At 36.8% G+C, this 18,005-nt stretch overlaps 1 protein-coding gene across 1 annotated transcript in view; it reads left to right on the top strand.

Annotated features, from left to right (window-relative positions):
* The window catches only part of RGS7 (regulator of G protein signaling 7), a 581,272-nt gene that overhangs the window by 410,851 nt on the left and 152,416 nt on the right, over positions 1–18,005 (top strand). The gene's annotated exons all lie outside the window — the stretch shown is intronic.

Here is an 18,005-nt window from a genome sequence, read left to right as displayed (position 1 = left end):
CATTTTTAAAACATTGAGCGTTCCAGTCCCTGAACATGGACTCTCTCCATTTTTAAATCTTTTATTTCTTTAATCAGTGTTATGTAGTTTTTCTCACAGATTTTGTATATATTTTGTTAGATTTATCATTATTCCCAATTTTGCTGCTATTGTGAATGGCATTGTTAAATTCAAGTTCCAATTGTTGATTTTTGGTAAATAAGAGAGCAATTAAGTTTTATTTATGGAGCTTGTATCCTATATACTTGATATTCTACCTTTTAAATTTCAGGAGTGTTTTTGTAGATTCTTTGGGATTTTCTACATAGACAATTATAATCATCTGCAAACAAAGGCAATTTTAACTATTTCTTCTTTTCCAATGGGTATAACATTTTTTCTTTGCCTTATTGGACTAGCTAGAGTTTCTAATACAATGTTGCAATGAAGTGTGAAAGAGGACACTCTTGCCTTATTTCTGATGTTAGGGAGAAACTGTCCAGTTTCTACCATTAGTAATGATGTTAGCTGTAGTGTTTTTGCAGATGTTTTCATCAAGTTGAGAAAGTTCTCCTCTGATCCTAGATTGCTAAGAGTTTTTTTTTTTCTTTTACATGGATAAGTTTTGGATTCTGTCTAATGATTTCTTGTCACAAATTGATATGATCATATAAGTTTTCACCTTTAGCTTGTCCTATGGTGAATTACATTAATTGATTTTCAAATGCTGTATCAGGCTTGCATATGTGGAATAAGTCCATTTGGTTGTGGTGTATAATTCTTTTTATTAACCGGTAAATTCCATTCGATAATATGTTAAGGACTTTTGTTTCTATGTCAATAAGAGAAAACGGTCTGTCGTTTTTCTTTCTTGTATTTATCTGGCTTTAGTATTAAGTTAATGCTGGCTTTACAATTAGCTAGGAAGGGATACTTGTGCTTTAATTTTCTGGAAGACATTGTGGAGAAACGGAGTCATCTCTTCCCTAAATGTTTGATAGAATTCACCAGTAAAATTATCTGGGCCCATTGCTTTTTTGAGGAGGAAGTTATTAATTATTGATTCAATCAATAATTTACTAGAAATAGAGCTATTCAGGCTACCCATTTCATCTTATGTAAGTTTTGATGGTTTGTGTCTTTGAAGTAATTTGTTCATTTTTTATCTAAGTTATCAAATTTGTGGGCATAGTATTGCTCATAGTGTTCCTTTATTATCTTTTAATTATATGGATCCTTAATGATGACCACTCTCTAATTTCTGATATTGGTAATTTGAGTCTTCTTTCTTTTTCACACAGTTCGCCTGGGCAGAGATTTATCAATTTTGTTGACCTTTTATAAGAACCAGCTTTTAATTTTGTTGATTTTTCTCTGTTGTTTTCCTGTTTTCAATTTTATTGATTTCTGATGTAATTTTATTATTTCTTTTGTTCTGATTAGGTTTAAATTGCTCTTCTTTCTCTAGGTTCTAATATTGCTAGTGTATAATCTTGGTTATTAATTTCGTATTGTTCTTCTAATAAAAGCATTAATGCTTAATAATGATATGAATTCCCTTTAACCACTGCCTTTGCTGCAGTCCACCTGTTTTGATCAACTGCATGTACATATTAATTTAGTTAAAAATAATTTTCAGTTTCTCTTTAGACATTTTCTTTGACCTATGGGTTACTAAAGATTATGTTGTTTAATTTCCAAATAGTTGGAGACTTTCCGACTACCTTTCTTTTATTGATTTCTAGTTTAATTCCTTTGCATCTGAGAATATACTTTGTATGATTTCTCTTCTTTTAGATTTAAGATCTGTTTTATGACACAAAATGTGTTTGATCTTGATGAATATTTCATGTATGCTTTAGAATAATGTTACTCTGCTGTTGTTGGATAGAACATTATATAAATGTCCATTTATATCAAGTGATTGATAGTACTTTTCAGGTCAACTATATTCTGACTGCTTGATTTTCTGCTGCTTATTTGGTCTGTCAATTAATGAAAAAGTGGTGCTGAAGTTTGTAACTGTAATAATGAGTTTATTTTTCCTTTCAGTTCTATCTAGTTTTGCCATATGTATTTTAACATTCTGTTGTTAAGTGTGTACACATTTAGGATATTAATAGAAAACTGATCTTCATAATCAATTTATTGTTGTTGAAGAATTGATCTTTTTAGATAATGCTTTCCATTATCCCTGATAACCTTGCTTGTTATGAAGTCTGCCTTGCCTAAACTTAATATTGCTTCTGTATTAGAGACTATTTCAAAAGATTTTGATTAGTGTGAACATGATATCTCTTTTTCCCTCTTTTCCTCCTTCTTTTAACATATATGAGTCTTTATATTTAAAGTTAGTTTATTATACACATGTATAGTCAGGTCTTTTTCCTTTTAATCCACTTGGATAATCTTTGCTTTTTAATTGGTGTATTTAGACCATTATATTTAAGGTGATTATTGATATATGTGGATTCTTATTACATATTTGTATGTATTTTGTTCATTGTATTGCAATGCACTTGGACAAAACATGCATTTTTTCCATCGCATTTGTTCATTTGTGTCTTTTCCCCCCTTCTTTTTCAGCCAACTTTGGTTTTAATTGAGCAGTTTAAATAATTCCATTTTGTCTCTTCTCTTAGCATATCAATTGTACTTATTTTTTAAAGTTTTAAGCAGCTGTTCTAGAGTTTACAATATACGTTTTAATTAATCTAACTCCATGTTCAAATTACACTATACTGTTTCATGTGCCATGAAGGTACCTTGTAACAGAATATTCCCAGTTCATCCCTTTCTTCCCTTACAACACTGCTGTTGTTCATTTCACTTATCCATATTTTATAATCACCTAATACTGTTACTGTTATTATTTTAAACAAATAGTTATATTTTAGATAAACTAAGAATAAGAAAAATAAGAGATTTTGTTTTACCTTTATTTCTTCCCTGATGTTCTTTCTTTATTTATGTATATACAAGTTTCTGGTCTATATTATTATTTTTTTCTCTGTGAAGAACTTCTTTGTAACCTTTCTTGCAAGGCAAGCCCACTAGTAATGTATTCTTTCAGTTGTTGTTTGTCTGAGAAAATATTTCTCCTCTACTTTTGAAGGGTAATTTCACTTGATGTAAAATTCTAGGTTAGTGGGTTTTCTTCCTTCAACACTTTACATATTTCACTGCATTCTCTTTTTTGCCCACATAGTTTCTGATGAGAAGTGCACTGTCATTCATATTTTTGTTTCTCTATAGGTAAGGATATTTTTCTCGCTTTTTTCGAGATTATTTTCTTTGATTTTCTGCAGTTAAAATACGTGTAGATTTAGATTTTTTTGTTATTTAGTTTTCTTTCTCCCTGAGTGTGGGGTGGCATTTGTTATTAATTTGGGGAAGTCTGCAGCCGTTATCATTTCAGTATTTCTTCTGCTGCACTGTCTTTGCTCTCCTCCTGCTATTCCAATTATGTTACGCTACACTTTTAGATATTGTCCCACAGTGTTTGGATGCTTTTGTTGTTGTTCTTTTTGTTTTCCTTATTATTTTTTTTCTTTGAATTTCAGTTTTTGAGGTTTCTTTTGGCTAATCTTCAAGCTCACTGATTCTTTCCTCAGAGTTGTGTAGCCTGCTAATGAGCCCAGCAAGATATTCTTTATTTCTTTTTTAGTATTATTTCTACCATTTCATTTTCTTTCTTAGAATATCTTTCTTAGAATCTTTCTGCTTACGTTATTCATCTACTCTTCCATGTTTTGCCCTTTTTCTGTTAGAGTCCCTAACATATTAATTACAATTTAAACTTCCTGTCTGATAATTCCAATTTCTCTGTCATATTCGAATTTGGTTCTCATGATTGTTTTGCCTCTTCACACTGTGTTTTTCTTACTTTTTTGCCTGCCTTGTAATTTTACATTCAAAGCTGAACATGGCTGGGTAGGGTGGATCATGCCTGTAATCCCAGCACTTTGGTAGGCCAAGGCAGGCAGATAGCTTAAGCCCAGGAGTTCAAGACCAGACTGGGCAATGTGGTGAGACCCCATCTCTTCAAATAAAAACAATTAGCCCGGTGTGGTTGCATGTGCCTGTGCTCTCAGCTACTCGGAAGGCTGAGTTGGGAGGACTGCTTGAGCCTGGGAGATCGAGGCTGCAATGAGCCGTGATCACACTACTACACTCCAGCTGGACAACAGAGTGAAAGTCCCATCTCAAAAAAAAAGAGAAAAAGAGAGAAAGAGAGAAAGAAAAGAAAGCTGCACATCTTGTATTAGGTAATGGGAACTCAGGCCTTTAGTGTGCTAATTTATGGTTTAGTACTTGGACCGTGCTTAATGCTTGCTGTGGTTATAAATGACAGAAGCTTCAAATTCCTCTAGTGCTTTTATTTTTATTCTTCTGTAACTTTGAGCTCCTCTAAGTATTTCACCTCAGAGAATGTTGGTGTCTTAACAACTCTTTCAGCTGTAATCTGTTATTATACCATAGCCTATAGGTATGGTGCATAATTGTTAGGGAATGAGAGAATTATATAATATTTCAATGAAATCTCAGCATTTCAGAGTCTGTCCCTTGGAGCTGTGACCTTTGCAAGTGTCCTGCAGTGGTATAGATCCCCTGTCTCCCACCACTATCTTCCTTTCCCAGCTGTAGCTTTCCCAAACTATTTTGTAGAAGCTCTGCCCCTGTTCATGTTGTTTGCTTTTTTTCTTCCCTTCGGTGAGAGACAAAGTCTAGAGGGGACTGCAGTTGGAGAAATGCCCTTTCCCTAGTGAGAATAATGTCTGACAATGTCTTTCCTTTGGGGTAGACGCCTTTGTTATAGAGAGGGCTCTGGGCATTTTTCGCAATGATTACTTTTCCCTCCTCTGCCAGAGCCATGAGGGATCTTTCTTGGATCTTCACCATGAGAATCTGGTGGGATTTCCGGAAGTGTAGCTCATGAAGGCGTGTGCCCCATTCCCCACCAACACTATGAACCCCTCGAGTTCCTCATTGTCAAGCTAGTTCACACTGAGTCTCAAGTTCTTTGTCAGAAGAGCCATTTTCATGTTTCTCTCAGTTTATGGATCCAAAAGCTTCTGCTCCAGGTAAGTAGATCTTGGTGATGTCTCTGGATGAGCCTGTCTGTGCAGATTTTGGAATGAAGGTTTGTCCTGCAACTTTACTTCTCTGAACGGTCCAGGAAAAATAGTGGATTTTCAGCTTTTTCAGTTTTCTTTTGTCGAAAGGATGAGAATGACAGCTTCTAAGCTCTTTAAATGTCTCAGTTAAAACCAGAAGTCATCGTTGGCTTTTATTTTATTTTTTATTTTTTTGAATCAGAGTCTTGTTCTGTCGCCCAGTCTGGAGTGCAGTGGCCCGATCTCAGCTCACTGCAACCTCCGTCTCCTGGGTTCAAGCCATTCTCCTGCCCCAGCCTCCCGAGCAGCTGTTACTACAGGCATGCACCACCACGCCCAGCTAATTTTTGTGTTTTTAGTACAGATGGGGTTTCACCATGTTGGCCAGGCTCGTCTCAAACTCCTGACCTCAGGTGATCTGCCCACCTCGGCCTCCCAAAATGCTGGGATTACAGGCGTGAGCCACCACAACAGGCCCATCGTTGGCTTTTTAAAGCACAGGATACTCCACAGCATTGTGAGTCTCTTGAGGGTAGAGGGAGGGAGAGTGTCATCTTCACTTTTATATCTGTGGCTTGTAGTTAAGCACCTAAAACGAAGCAGACAGTGAATAATTATGTGTTAGATGGACAGCCGATGGGTGGATGGATGATGGATGATGGATGAATGGATAGCAGGTGGGTGGATGGATGACAGATGAATGGCTGAAGAAATGAAGTCTAACAGGGTAAATTAATAAAACCTGTTATGAGTAAATAATGGAGCAAAGAATTTGAAAAATAAAAAGGGAATGCATTTTTATTAATTAATTACATAAGACAAACCTAGGAAACAAATCAAAATTGAAAGGTGAGAAAATAAGAAAAGAGAGCATTTTTAGGAGAACTGGGGAGAAATTGAAGGACCTCCCTCTTGACCAACAGTCTAAAACCCTTCCATTCCTAGTCTAACCTATCCTTTTGTGAAACCTTCCCTGTCAACTTGAAATGTCTTTTCTTTCACTCATAGTGTGTATTAAAAGACTGTGCATTTTAGCTAAAATTCAATATAATATAACTCCAGTTAAGTCAAATTAAAGCAAAATGCCATTTCTTCCCAGCAAATGAAGAATGAGAAAATAAATAATAATTCCAAGTGGTTAACTACTTTACAGGGATACCAACGCATTTATACCCTTTTGGTGAGAATTTAAATTATATATATAATATATATGTATGTTATACTATATATGTATTATTGCTAATAATGCCATCTGGAGATGGAACAATATTACGTTTAAATAACATAGACATACATAGGATGGACATGGTGGCTCATGCCTGTAATCCCAGCACTTTGAGAGGCTGAGGCAGGCGGATCACCTGAGGTCAGGAGTTTGAGACCAGCCTGGCCAACATGGTGAAAGCCAGTCTCTACTAAAATTACAAAAATTAGCCAGGCTTGGTGGCACATACCTGTAATCCTAGCTACTCAGGAGGCTGAGGCCAGAGAATCGCTTGAACCAGGGAGAGGGAGGTTGCAATGAGCTGAGATCGCGCCAATGCACTCTAGCCTGGGTGACACAGAATCCGTCACACACACACACAAAATAAATAAAATAGCAACACTTAAAAAATACGTGCATCTTTTGGCTCCCCTATTTTATTTCTAAGAATTTGTGCTATGAAATAATGTAAGATCCTTTTATCCATTTCTGCTCTCATATTTTTTAGTTGGTTGCAATATCTCAGAAATTAAGTCATGGTCGGAGAGCAGATCAAGCAAACAAACCACTAAAACCAACCAAGCAAACAAACAAAAATGTCCATACTTACCTAGAGCTTAAAATGTTCACTAGACAAGATAATAATCAATAAAAAATAGTTAAATATGTTACATGGTAAGTGGTGATGAGTACTAAATAAAAATGGTTTTTCTGAAAGCCAACTAAAAGATATGCGGTCTTTTACATCAGCGTAGTCATGGCTGGTGTCTCTGATGTGGTGGCTTTGGCTAGAATCCAACTGAAGGAAGGAAGTGGGGTGTTCTGCTCTCTGAAGGAAGGGTTCTGAGCATTCCAGGCAGAGAGACTAGCAAAGCCCAAGGCCTGTGCATGCTTGGTGTGTTTGAGGAGCAACAAGGAGGTCTGTGAACTAGAGGAGGATGTGTAAAGATGGTCAAGGAAATAGGAAAGGAAGACAGAGAAGTAACTGGGGTGGCCAGATCATATAAGATCTTATAAGCCTATGACAAGGAATTTTATTTCTATCCCGAGAAATCGGGGAAATCGTTGAGGGCTTTCATAGGAGAGACATGATCTAATATATGTTTTAAGATAGCATCATAGCAAAGGGCGAAGTATGAATGAAATTAGTTTGAATGTTGTTACAGTGACTCAGCCACAGGATGATATGAGGTTGGACTGGGGTGGTGGAGGTGGGTGGCCGATAAGTGGGCAGATTCTAAGAACATACAGCAAAACAGGATCATCAGAATGTGCTTCTGGACTGGAGCTGGTGAATGGGAGAAAGACATCAAAGACGATCCAAGCTCTTTGGTCTGAGCAGTGGAATAAAAGTCAGTGATATTAACTCAGATGAGAAGGACTGCGAGAAGAGTGGGTTTCAGATGAAAGCCAACAATTCAATTTTGACATGATCAATTTGAGATTATTCAATATTCACGTGGAGATGTCACAAAGGCTGTTCAGAATACCATACAGGAATTTAGGAGAGAAGCCAATCTGAAGATATGTGTTCTAAGAATAATGATCACATTTATAGGAAAGTTTATTACATAATGAAAATGGTAAAAAACTTGAATATTGAAGACTAAAGAACTGCTAAGATGCAGCGGGTCCAGGGCAGTCTGGCTCAAAGGCCAGGCTCATAACCATTGCCCCATGTAATGCAGTACTCCTTCCATCAGGGGGCATGTGTGTTTTGTCCACCAAGATTACTGATCCACTGAGGCTCCAGCCATTTCTTCTCGTTAATATCACCTACAGCATCTAGAATTTCGTTTCTTATTTATAATTGGCACATAATAGTTATATATATTTATAAGGTATGATGTGATGTTTCAATGCATGTATATATAATATAATGAACAAATCAAGGCAATTACCGTATCCACCACTTTAAACATTTATCATGTCTTTGTGGTAACAGCATTCAAAATCTCCTCTTCTAGCTATCCTGAAATATACACTACATTGTTATTTGCTATAGTCACCCTACTGCATAATAGAGCACCAAAACTTATTCTTCCTGCCTAAGTGTAATTTTGTACCCATTGACCAGCCTGCCCCAGTCCCCCACCTCTCCTATAATTTATTTGAATTCTGGAAATAAAGTTGTCTCACTATATACTTTATTAAAAGAACCTTATGAAACCATATTTTCTTAGAGGCTAATTGATTTTAATTCTTTTTTAATTTTTGTTTTTTAAAGAGGGGGTCTTACTCTGTCACCCGGTGCAGTGGCATGATCATGACTAACAGCAACCTTAAATTCCTTAAAATCCAAGTGATTCTCCCACCTCAGTCTCCCAAGTACCTGGGACCACAGGCATGCACCACCATGCCCTGCTAATTTTTTAAGAAACTTTTTGTAGAGATGGGGTCTCACTATGATGTCCAGGCTGGTCTCGAACTCCTAGTCTCAAGCAGTCCTCTCAGTTTGGCCTCCCAAAATGCTGGGATTACAGGCGTGAGCCACCATGCCCAGCCTGATTTTAATTCTTTAAAAACATCTGATGTTTAAATTCTGGCTCATTACACAAAATAATGAAATTGGCAAGCAGAATGGTGAAGAAAAGGGGGGATTTTTGCGGGGAGTTGTTAATACTTTTAATAGCTCATCTGAATTTACTCATTATGGATTCTGAACCTGCCTCACTGTTATTGTTAGGCAGTAGTTATAATTTTAATTGTGGTATTTAAAATTAAAATCAAATTGTTTATGAAAGACTGTGCTGGTTTCAAAACAGCAAACAGAAAAAATGTTTTAATACGTCTTATTTAACAAATTTACCCATATCTAGTTTCCAAACTAATTTTGAGAAAGATGATCTCTATCCAGTAGGTTCATGGAAAGCTTGTGTATTAGATTTTAGGTATTCTAAAATCTAAAATTCTTATTTTCAGATTATTTTAGTTACTAAAACTCATACACCAACATATACACACAGAAATCACAGAAATTTAAAAAATAAAAATTGACAAATACATGTGCTTATGTAAACTAGGATTTTTAAAATGATACTATGCTGTAAAGATTATTCAGAAGTTGCAAACATCAGTCCTGACGTCCTACACACTTCTCTCAATTCAAGCATTTATTTCTGCAAAATACAGATAAAAGTGCATTCCATCTGGTTTTGTTCTGAAATTTCATAAAAACTGTGACTGTTTCACTGACCAAGGCTGTGGCTTTTAAATTAGACTTATCATTCATTATGGTTCAAATATTAAGGAATAGTGATTTTTAAAAGAGATACCATTAACAGGTATTATGAGAAGACTATATTGCTTATTCCTTAGGAATGATATTTGATTTTCAAACAAAATGCATTCAGGATATTTTGGCACATGGGATGTGTTATTGGCTAATCCGAAGACATGCGTGTGTTTTTACAACTAGTTTTTGAAAATGTGTAAATAGAACACACACGTAAAACCAGTTCCTATTTGGAATAAGTATTCATTTGCTCTGTGTACACAAAACTCTATACTATAGCAGCCCTTGAGAATCATCAGGATTGAGTTGTAAGCAACTGAAATTAAAATCAGCTTTTATATTTCATATTGGGCTATTTTTCTCTTTCATGTTAGAGTACTGGGACATGGGCAATGGCAAGAATGTCTGAGAAATAAAGAAAAATCCATTTCCCTTTGACACAAGGAGGCAAAAATAAGGATGGCGGCTGCTCTGCCACAACTTCTAGCTAGTGTTTTGACTGCCCATCTTGTCATGGACTCAGAATTAAAAAGTCTTTAGTGATCCCTGCTGCATTTACAGATGCCAGCTCTAAGAAAGGAAGCGACTTGGCTGGACGCGGTGGCACACGCCTGTAATTCCAACACTTTGGGAGGCCGAGGCAGGTGGATCACGAGGTCAAGAGATAGAGACCATCCTGCCCAACATGGTGAAACCCTGTCTCTACTAAAATACAAAAATTAGCCGGGCATGGTGGCGCACGCCTGTAGTCCCAGCTACTTGAGAGGCCGAGGCAGGAGAATCGCTTGAACCTGGAAGGCGGAGGTTGCAGTGAGCCGAGATCGTACCACTGCACTCCAGACTGGTGACAAAGTGAGACTCCATCTCAAAACAAAAGAAAAGAAATGACTTACTCCTGACATGCAGTTACAGGCACTAGGATCAGAATTTGAGCTCCATGACTTGCAGTTGAGCCTTTTTTTCCCATGATTTCCACATGTGCTTGTGTGGCAGTGTGTGCTGTCTCTGATTTGAAGAAATACAGCTGTAGAAACTCCTCTGCCTATTAAAAAGTTAATTCAGTGCCCTACTTCCAGCTCATTCAGCCAAATTAACTAATGGAAATTTTGCAGAATATATACTGAATTTTAGATGGAATGTTGTTTTCCACTGTAATTTATTATTGCCCTGGCTCTTGCGATTGTGGTAGTTTCCTCATACTGTACCTAGATGAAGTAAGCATGATTTTTATATCATCTAAATACTATTCTATGCACCTAACCCATATATATATATATATATATATGCACACATATAATATAACAGAATCTTCTTAAAGGATTGGCTGATGGAACTGTCTATCTAAATCTGGGGAATGAACATGCTAATATCATATAGGCCGTATAATGTAGATCTGAAAACAGTTATTCACACCGGTATTACATGGACCATTTTTTCAAATTTCAGCATGATTTTTCATCTATGCAGAATGCCTAAGATGTCATAACTGCCATTAGGCAGCTAGACTGATCTACTTTGTGTGTGTAAAAAAGATCATTGATTTATGATTATCTGTTGCTCTCACTGTCAATTGCTTTATTATTTTAATGTCGATTTTCTTTTTTTAGTCCTAAGCATATATTATGCTTCCCTAAGAATTCATCTCCCATTCTGATTGCTGTCCCCGTGCTCTCTCTGTCCCTGTTTTTCTTCTACTATCAGGTTCAGGGTGTCCTCACATCAGTCCTCCTCTAAAGCAGGCAGTTCTCTCATTGGCATCTGGTATTCACAGTACGGTTTTGTAAACCTAATGTGCGGAGCATGCTGCCTTTGGAAATCTGTGGCTATCCCTGTAATATATAATAAGTTTGTCCCTAATTTCTTTTTGGGATTTTGTTAGTGTTCTTTGCTGTAGGGAAAAACATAGGCAGATTTCAGCACACAAAAGACTCTGGTTTGATCACGTGGGGCGTTTAAAATAGAGTTGAATTGGAAGTGTTTAACATGATTGGGAAGCCCAGAGCAACACTAGCTACTCATGTTTCCCGTCGCCCCTTAAACTAGATTAAGTGCTTCTGAATGTGACACTTCATAAGTATCAACTGATAATAACTCTCATCTCAGGAGCATTTCTGTGTGGCAGACTGTGTTTTAAGTGCGTTGTGCATATTATCTTAATGGATCCTTACCACTAATCTTTGGCACTAGTATTTTATCAACTTCTTCTTACAGATGAGAACACCAAGGCCCAGAGAATCCAAGTCTCTTGCTCAGGTCACACAGCCAGCAAATGAGGGACCCGGGATGTGAACCTAGGCAGGGGGCTGGCATAGTCTTTGTACTCTGCTCCTTTTTTGGAAATAGCATTTACTTATATTAATTTCCTATTGCATTCCTCAATGTCAGTGTAAATTATGATTCTGTTTTCACTTCTGCCAAATAGAATCTCTTTTAGCTTATCTATTCTATGTCACCTTATTATTCACTTCTCTATCCCGAATTATGATTGCTGTTGAGAAAGTGGCACTTGATTTTTCTTACATGCAAATGATGTTTTTTTAAAAAAAGATGAAAGCCCAGATACTTCTTTTACTAACTCTTACTATTGAGAAAATAAACTTACTTCAGAAATTTCTAAATATGGTAATAGTCCATTTTTACTTGGTTTTGTCAGAGAATAAAATGTTCCGCATATGAGATTTTTCTACATGACTAATCTTACCTTTCCAAATGCCAGTTCTAAAAAATAAAGCATAATATTTTGAAGGATTTCTAAAATGACCACTTCCATATCTTCTTAAACAGAAAATAACAAGTCTAACGTATCTTCTTTTTATGGCTCAGAATTGTCCTGATGAATGCCTGTTATTTTATCATTAAGTTACTTAGCTTTGTCTTCATTTTAGCATCTCTGTTTCCTTAATATGATCAGCTGCCATCTGTTTTCTTTTTAGATTTTCTTTTAAAATATTTCTCCCCACACACTAATCATACTTATACTGTGTTGGAAATGAAAAAAATTTTAATACATGCACATAAATAAGAGTAAATAACATGATAGTGATAAAAATATAGGATTCAGTGAAGTTTTTAAATGATTTTCTTGACTCAGAGGCATTTTATTAATCATTTCAAAATTATGAGCTGTATTTAGAAGAAGAGGAGGCTGCAAGAAGTTGAGCCTCTGGGTAAGAAAAATATTACTGAGTTTTAAAATCACATTGTAAATATAGAGTACTTTACACTCAAGTACTCAAGCCTCTTTTACAAGCACCGTGGGCTAACCGATTGCGCCACTGGAGTTCCTCAAGCCTCTTTTATACCATGGCTTTCATCCTGTTAACTTTTTGAAGTCATTGTGGTTCAAAGCAAATTATGCTGTGGAGAATTCTCTTCGCTATCAGAGGATGTTGATAATACCATTCCTTTAGAGTTTGGGGTGAAATCATCCTGTGATGGTATCAGGCTTTACAAAGCTGTTCTAGGCTCTTCACCTAATCAGAGGTGTTTGGAGATTGATTTTTGTTTCTCAGTTTGCTCATGGCTTGAATATCCAAACAAAAAAATAAACTGGAATTTTTTAGTAGGTTTATCGTTGAACTTTAGCTGTGTGGGTGAAGAGAATAACACATGTACGAGAAGATTAATTAGCGATTATTTTGCCATGAAGCGTGATGCTGCTGAGCCATCTGGTGTGCCGTTATTGGGAGGGTGATCTTGATAGATTACTCATTAAACTCTTTCAACACTTTGTTCCAAGATTGTCAGCGGTCTTACGGATTCTTACTAGATTAAGATGGTGCTAAGATTTAGGAGCAGTGGGACCACAGGGAAGTGTGGCACCATGTTTGTCCCTAACAATAAACAAGTCTATCTTGAGAATACTGCCCCAAGTCCACTCTTACTGACATTTATCTTGTTAATATCACGATTATCTTTTCTCACAACAAAATAGCTACAATAGCTTATAACACACAATATAATATAACACACAAAATAGCTACAATAGCTTATAGCCTCAACAGCTTGTAACACACAATAAAGTCTGGTGTTTTTCTATGCAGTGTTAGGTTTTTAATATTCTTGACATGTCACTTACTCATAAATGTCCTTGTTCATTGATTCAGCAAATATTGATTCACTTGCTACTTTTGCCATGGATATGCTGAGTGCTAAACTTGTCATCCTAAATGAAGCAAAAAAATTCACCCCAACTTTCTGGTTTTTCATCTAGGCCTTTATCCTGCTCTGGAGCTATATTTTCTGGAGACCCTGTAATGAACACAAAATGTCTATTATTATTTCAGTACCTCTAGATCACTATCTGACCAAAAATCTTAAAACCATTTGTTAGCGTTGTTAGAAGATCAATCCTCTTAACTATTAAGTCAAAAGGTTTGATTTTACCTTGACATATGAAATGTGTGTGACTCACATAGAAATTAAATTTAGTTCTTACCTGTATCCCCACCAGTATATTTCTACTAAATTCATGACATGATGCAAAAGCATCAAAACAAATTTTCCTTAATTGTAAAATTATGGAGCATCAGTATCACTCGGAAGAGAAGTAAAATGAGAAGGCATATCATCAAATCAAATGAAAATATTGTACCTCAAAAAAGGAAGGAGAATTTTACTAATTCACTCATTCTCATTTGCAAGCATTTATTAATGACTAATTATGGTAGTATTACATGAAGAAGAACCTGCCAACATACCCTTTGCACTCTATAAGTATATAACTTGTAAATTAGTAGTTAATGAGATGCAGGAGCCAAGAATAGTCTTATGATCATTCACTTCTGTTTTTCTTTTTTGAAGCATCTCTATATTTACTTTCACTATATTTTTCTAATCCTCATCAACACTGTTAACACCCAATTGCTTTTTGTTGTTCCTTGGCTTGGTTTCAGTCACACTCTTTCCTGTGCTTAGAACTGAGAAGCTCCTCTTACTGCCTATCTTCCTGGGCATCTCAGTTTTCCCTTCTTGTATCTATACTCCGCAGATTTCCTTATGTGCCGTAACTTAATTTTTCTTCCGGGAAAGTGTGATAACACTATCTTCCCAGACCACAAACTGCTGGGACTAAAATAATAAAGATGGCTTTACGAAGACAGATGGGCCACCTGACTTTGAAGTCCTGCAAAGGCTGTTACATGTTGCTCCACCCCATATTCCCTGACAGGTGTTAAGGACATCAGAGATCACCTGCAACCTCCCTAAGCTCTTCTGTGGATGTGGAGACCAAGTGGACACCAGGCAGATGAATAGAGAAAAGCATACACGTTTTATTAGTTTTACATGAACGTGAGGATCTTCACAAGAGAGTGAAGTCTGAAGAAATGGCCAAAGCAAGACACTTCTGTACTTCTTAGACAAACAATAATAAATTTAAGAAAATAATGACAGAACAAAGAAAATCTGGCTGAAGGCAGTACATTTTCTAGCAGAATCACTAGGGAATATATGGGGGGCATAAAACTAGTGGAAAGTAGGGGTTACTTGATTAAGTTTATTTCTTAATTTTAATTTAATTTAATTTTTTGGGATAGAGTGTTGCTTTGTCGCCCAGGCTGGAGTGCAGTGGTGTGGTCTCTGCTAACTACAACCTCCACCTCCCAAATTCAAGTGGTTCTCGTGCCTCAGCCTCCCAAGTAGCTGGGATTACAGGTGCCCGCCACCATGCCCAGCTAATTTTTTTATTTTTTATGTTTTTTAGTAGAGACGGGGTTCGCCAGGTTGGCCAGGGTGGTCCTGAACTCCTGGCCTCAAGTGATCCATCTGCCTCAGCCTCCCAAAGTGCTGGGATTACAGGCATGAGCCACTGCACCCAGCCCTTTATTAGGTTCATTGCAGGCCCCAAGTTCCAGTCTCTGGTGATAAGAGCTATTTTCTTGCCCTGGCAGAGGGAAGATACCCCTCCCAGAGGAATCTTTATGGCTTGCTGCATATAGGAAGAGATAGGCCAGCTAACCCTTTCTGAAACTACAATTTCTCCAGTGTTTTCAACTTGAAACAATCTGGGGTACTTTGGGATGGCATGTTCTTCACTCGTCCACAGGGGCACATAGGGACTCAGAATTTAACCAGGACTATAAGCACCTGCTCGTTTGTTATGGGCCAACTATCTTATAGATCTTCTTACCATTTTAATTTTACAGACAGTCAAAAAAAAAAAAAGAATAAGATGATGTTGATGAACGTGGCTGCTTAGGACTGTCAGGTTCCCTCACTCAGCCTAGCTTTTTAAAACTTTTGTTACATATTTATAGGGTACAGTGTAATATTTCAGTACATGAAATGTGCAATGATCAAATCAGAATAATTAACATATCACTTCAAACATTTATGTTTTTTTGTGTTGGAAATAATCACTCAACCTAGTAGAAGGTAAATGTATGGAAGTAGATTCTCTGAAAGTGGTTTGTAGAAAAGTAAAAATTATTTTGTGTGTAAGTAATGAAGCACAGTAGCTACCATATACAGAGTATCTACTAGGCTGGAAGCGTGATTCCAGTTTCATTACAAGTATGCTTATGTCATTCTCACGTCAATCCTGCCAGGTAGATTTATGACCTTTATTAATAGATGGGGGAGGCACAGAGAATGAAAGTAACAGAAGACAGTGGGTGTCTCCAAAGTTCTTGTTCTTTCCACAGTGACACCCTGGCACTAAAGTTTTAACAAGGATAGGTAGGCATGTTGCCATGAGCTATGCATGCTTTGAGAAGGCCTTGACTTTGAACTGAAAGGATGTTGAAATGATGGAAATACACACACACTCATAAAACTGAGGAAAAAACATTGCTCCTCTCTACAAAAAAACAACATTCTATACAGACAGACTTGATTGGGAGTTTAGAGATGATGGCTGGAGGACTTAGTAACAGTCTTCCAAAGCCAGGGCAAAGAATGAAGAATAATTGGCAGTTGTTCTTTATTATCAGCAAGAACAATGCAGGGAGAGATCAGAGGTAGAAGTTATCAATCGAAATGTTTGCAAAATGCTAGATAACAATTTTAAGGGGCATCATAGTACCCCACAACAGATAAAAATTTAACAACAAATTATTTATGTAGGTGTGAGGGGTAAAAGGATGGGATTCTTATGCTTTGCTGTACCATAGCTAGCTGCTTAGTTACTCAGTTTTTACTGAGGTGTAAAAGCTCCCGATGGTTGATGGCTGGAGATATAGATAGATACATGTTGTCCTAGAACTGCTGTAAGAATCCTAGCTTCTTGACTAAGAAACATAAATAAATTTATAAATGAGTTATACATAAAGATACATAAACAGATAAATAAATCTAACTTTTTTGGTATTTTCTACATACAGTAGGCCCTCTCTGTTTATGACTTCCACATCTGTGGATTCAACCACCCATGATCAAAAATCCACAGATGTGGGAAGGCAAACTGGGGAACTTGAGCATCCTTGATGTTTGGTATCTGTGCAGGTCCTCAAACCAATCCCCTGAGGATACCAAGGGACAACTGTACATATATTTTTTTGTTGGGTAGAAAACTATTTTGCATAATTTCATATTTTCTAGCCTTTAAAATTTTATGTCATCTCTGCACAAATGCAGTAATAACTATCGACCAAATTTTGTTAACCCTTTTGTTGGAAGAAATTGTTGGTGGCTATAGACAGTATGAGTATTATAGCCTTAGTTTCAGACTATATGTTTCCATCGTCCAATAAATCTCTTCCTACTCCATATTTAGATCACTGTATAGAATAGTAAAAGCTAGAACAATCTTTACAGTCACCAGTCTGTAGATTCAATAGTGCAGCATACATGGTCCTTGATTCCTTAACATTCCCTCATAGCATCACAAAATAATGGTCCATATCATTAGAAACATTACTGATGGTACTAGATAGCTATGATATTGAGAATGAGGTGATGCAAGTGAAAACTTTTAAAAGTGCTATATAAATGCCAAATTCAACTGCCTGTGAGAGAACATTAACACATGGGCCAACACACGTCTATAAAATGAAGGAGACATACTCTACAGATTCAGAAGAGCCTTCCCATTTTAATGTTTCTTAACTTTATCTTCTCGTGGACTGGTTGTCATGGGATGAGGTTGGTCATGGCAGTTGCTACCAGGAACTAGAACCATCTTAGTGTCTTGTGAGAAAGAGCTGAAAAAAGAAGAAAAAGCACAAAGCCAGGTTTTCAGAATGCCAAGAATCTACTCTAAAGTGTTAGAAACAAGAGCTCGGAGTCGCAAGGAAAATGAGCATTGAAACAAAGGATTTCTCAGCAAGGCAAATTTACTTCTGCAGAAGGGTGCCACTCATACTTCTGGCCACTGCGAGAGCACACTGAACAAAGGAGGGAAGGAGTTTTTATCCCTAACACTATTAGTCCCTGCTTCTGTGTCCTGTCCCCATTGACTGGAGCCATACCACACAATCTAAACTGACCCGATTGGCTGCTGTTTAAAATTGAATATGGCTAATTAGGTGGG

This window comes from Hylobates moloch, unplaced genomic scaffold, assembly GCF_009828535.3.
Source record: "Hylobates moloch isolate HMO894 unplaced genomic scaffold, HMol_V3 SCAFFOLD_18, whole genome shotgun sequence".
NCBI lineage: Eukaryota > Metazoa > Chordata > Mammalia > Primates > Hylobatidae > Hylobates > Hylobates moloch.
The sequence above is the reverse complement of the archived record's forward strand: the minus strand, read 5'-3'. Positions and strand labels throughout refer to the sequence as shown.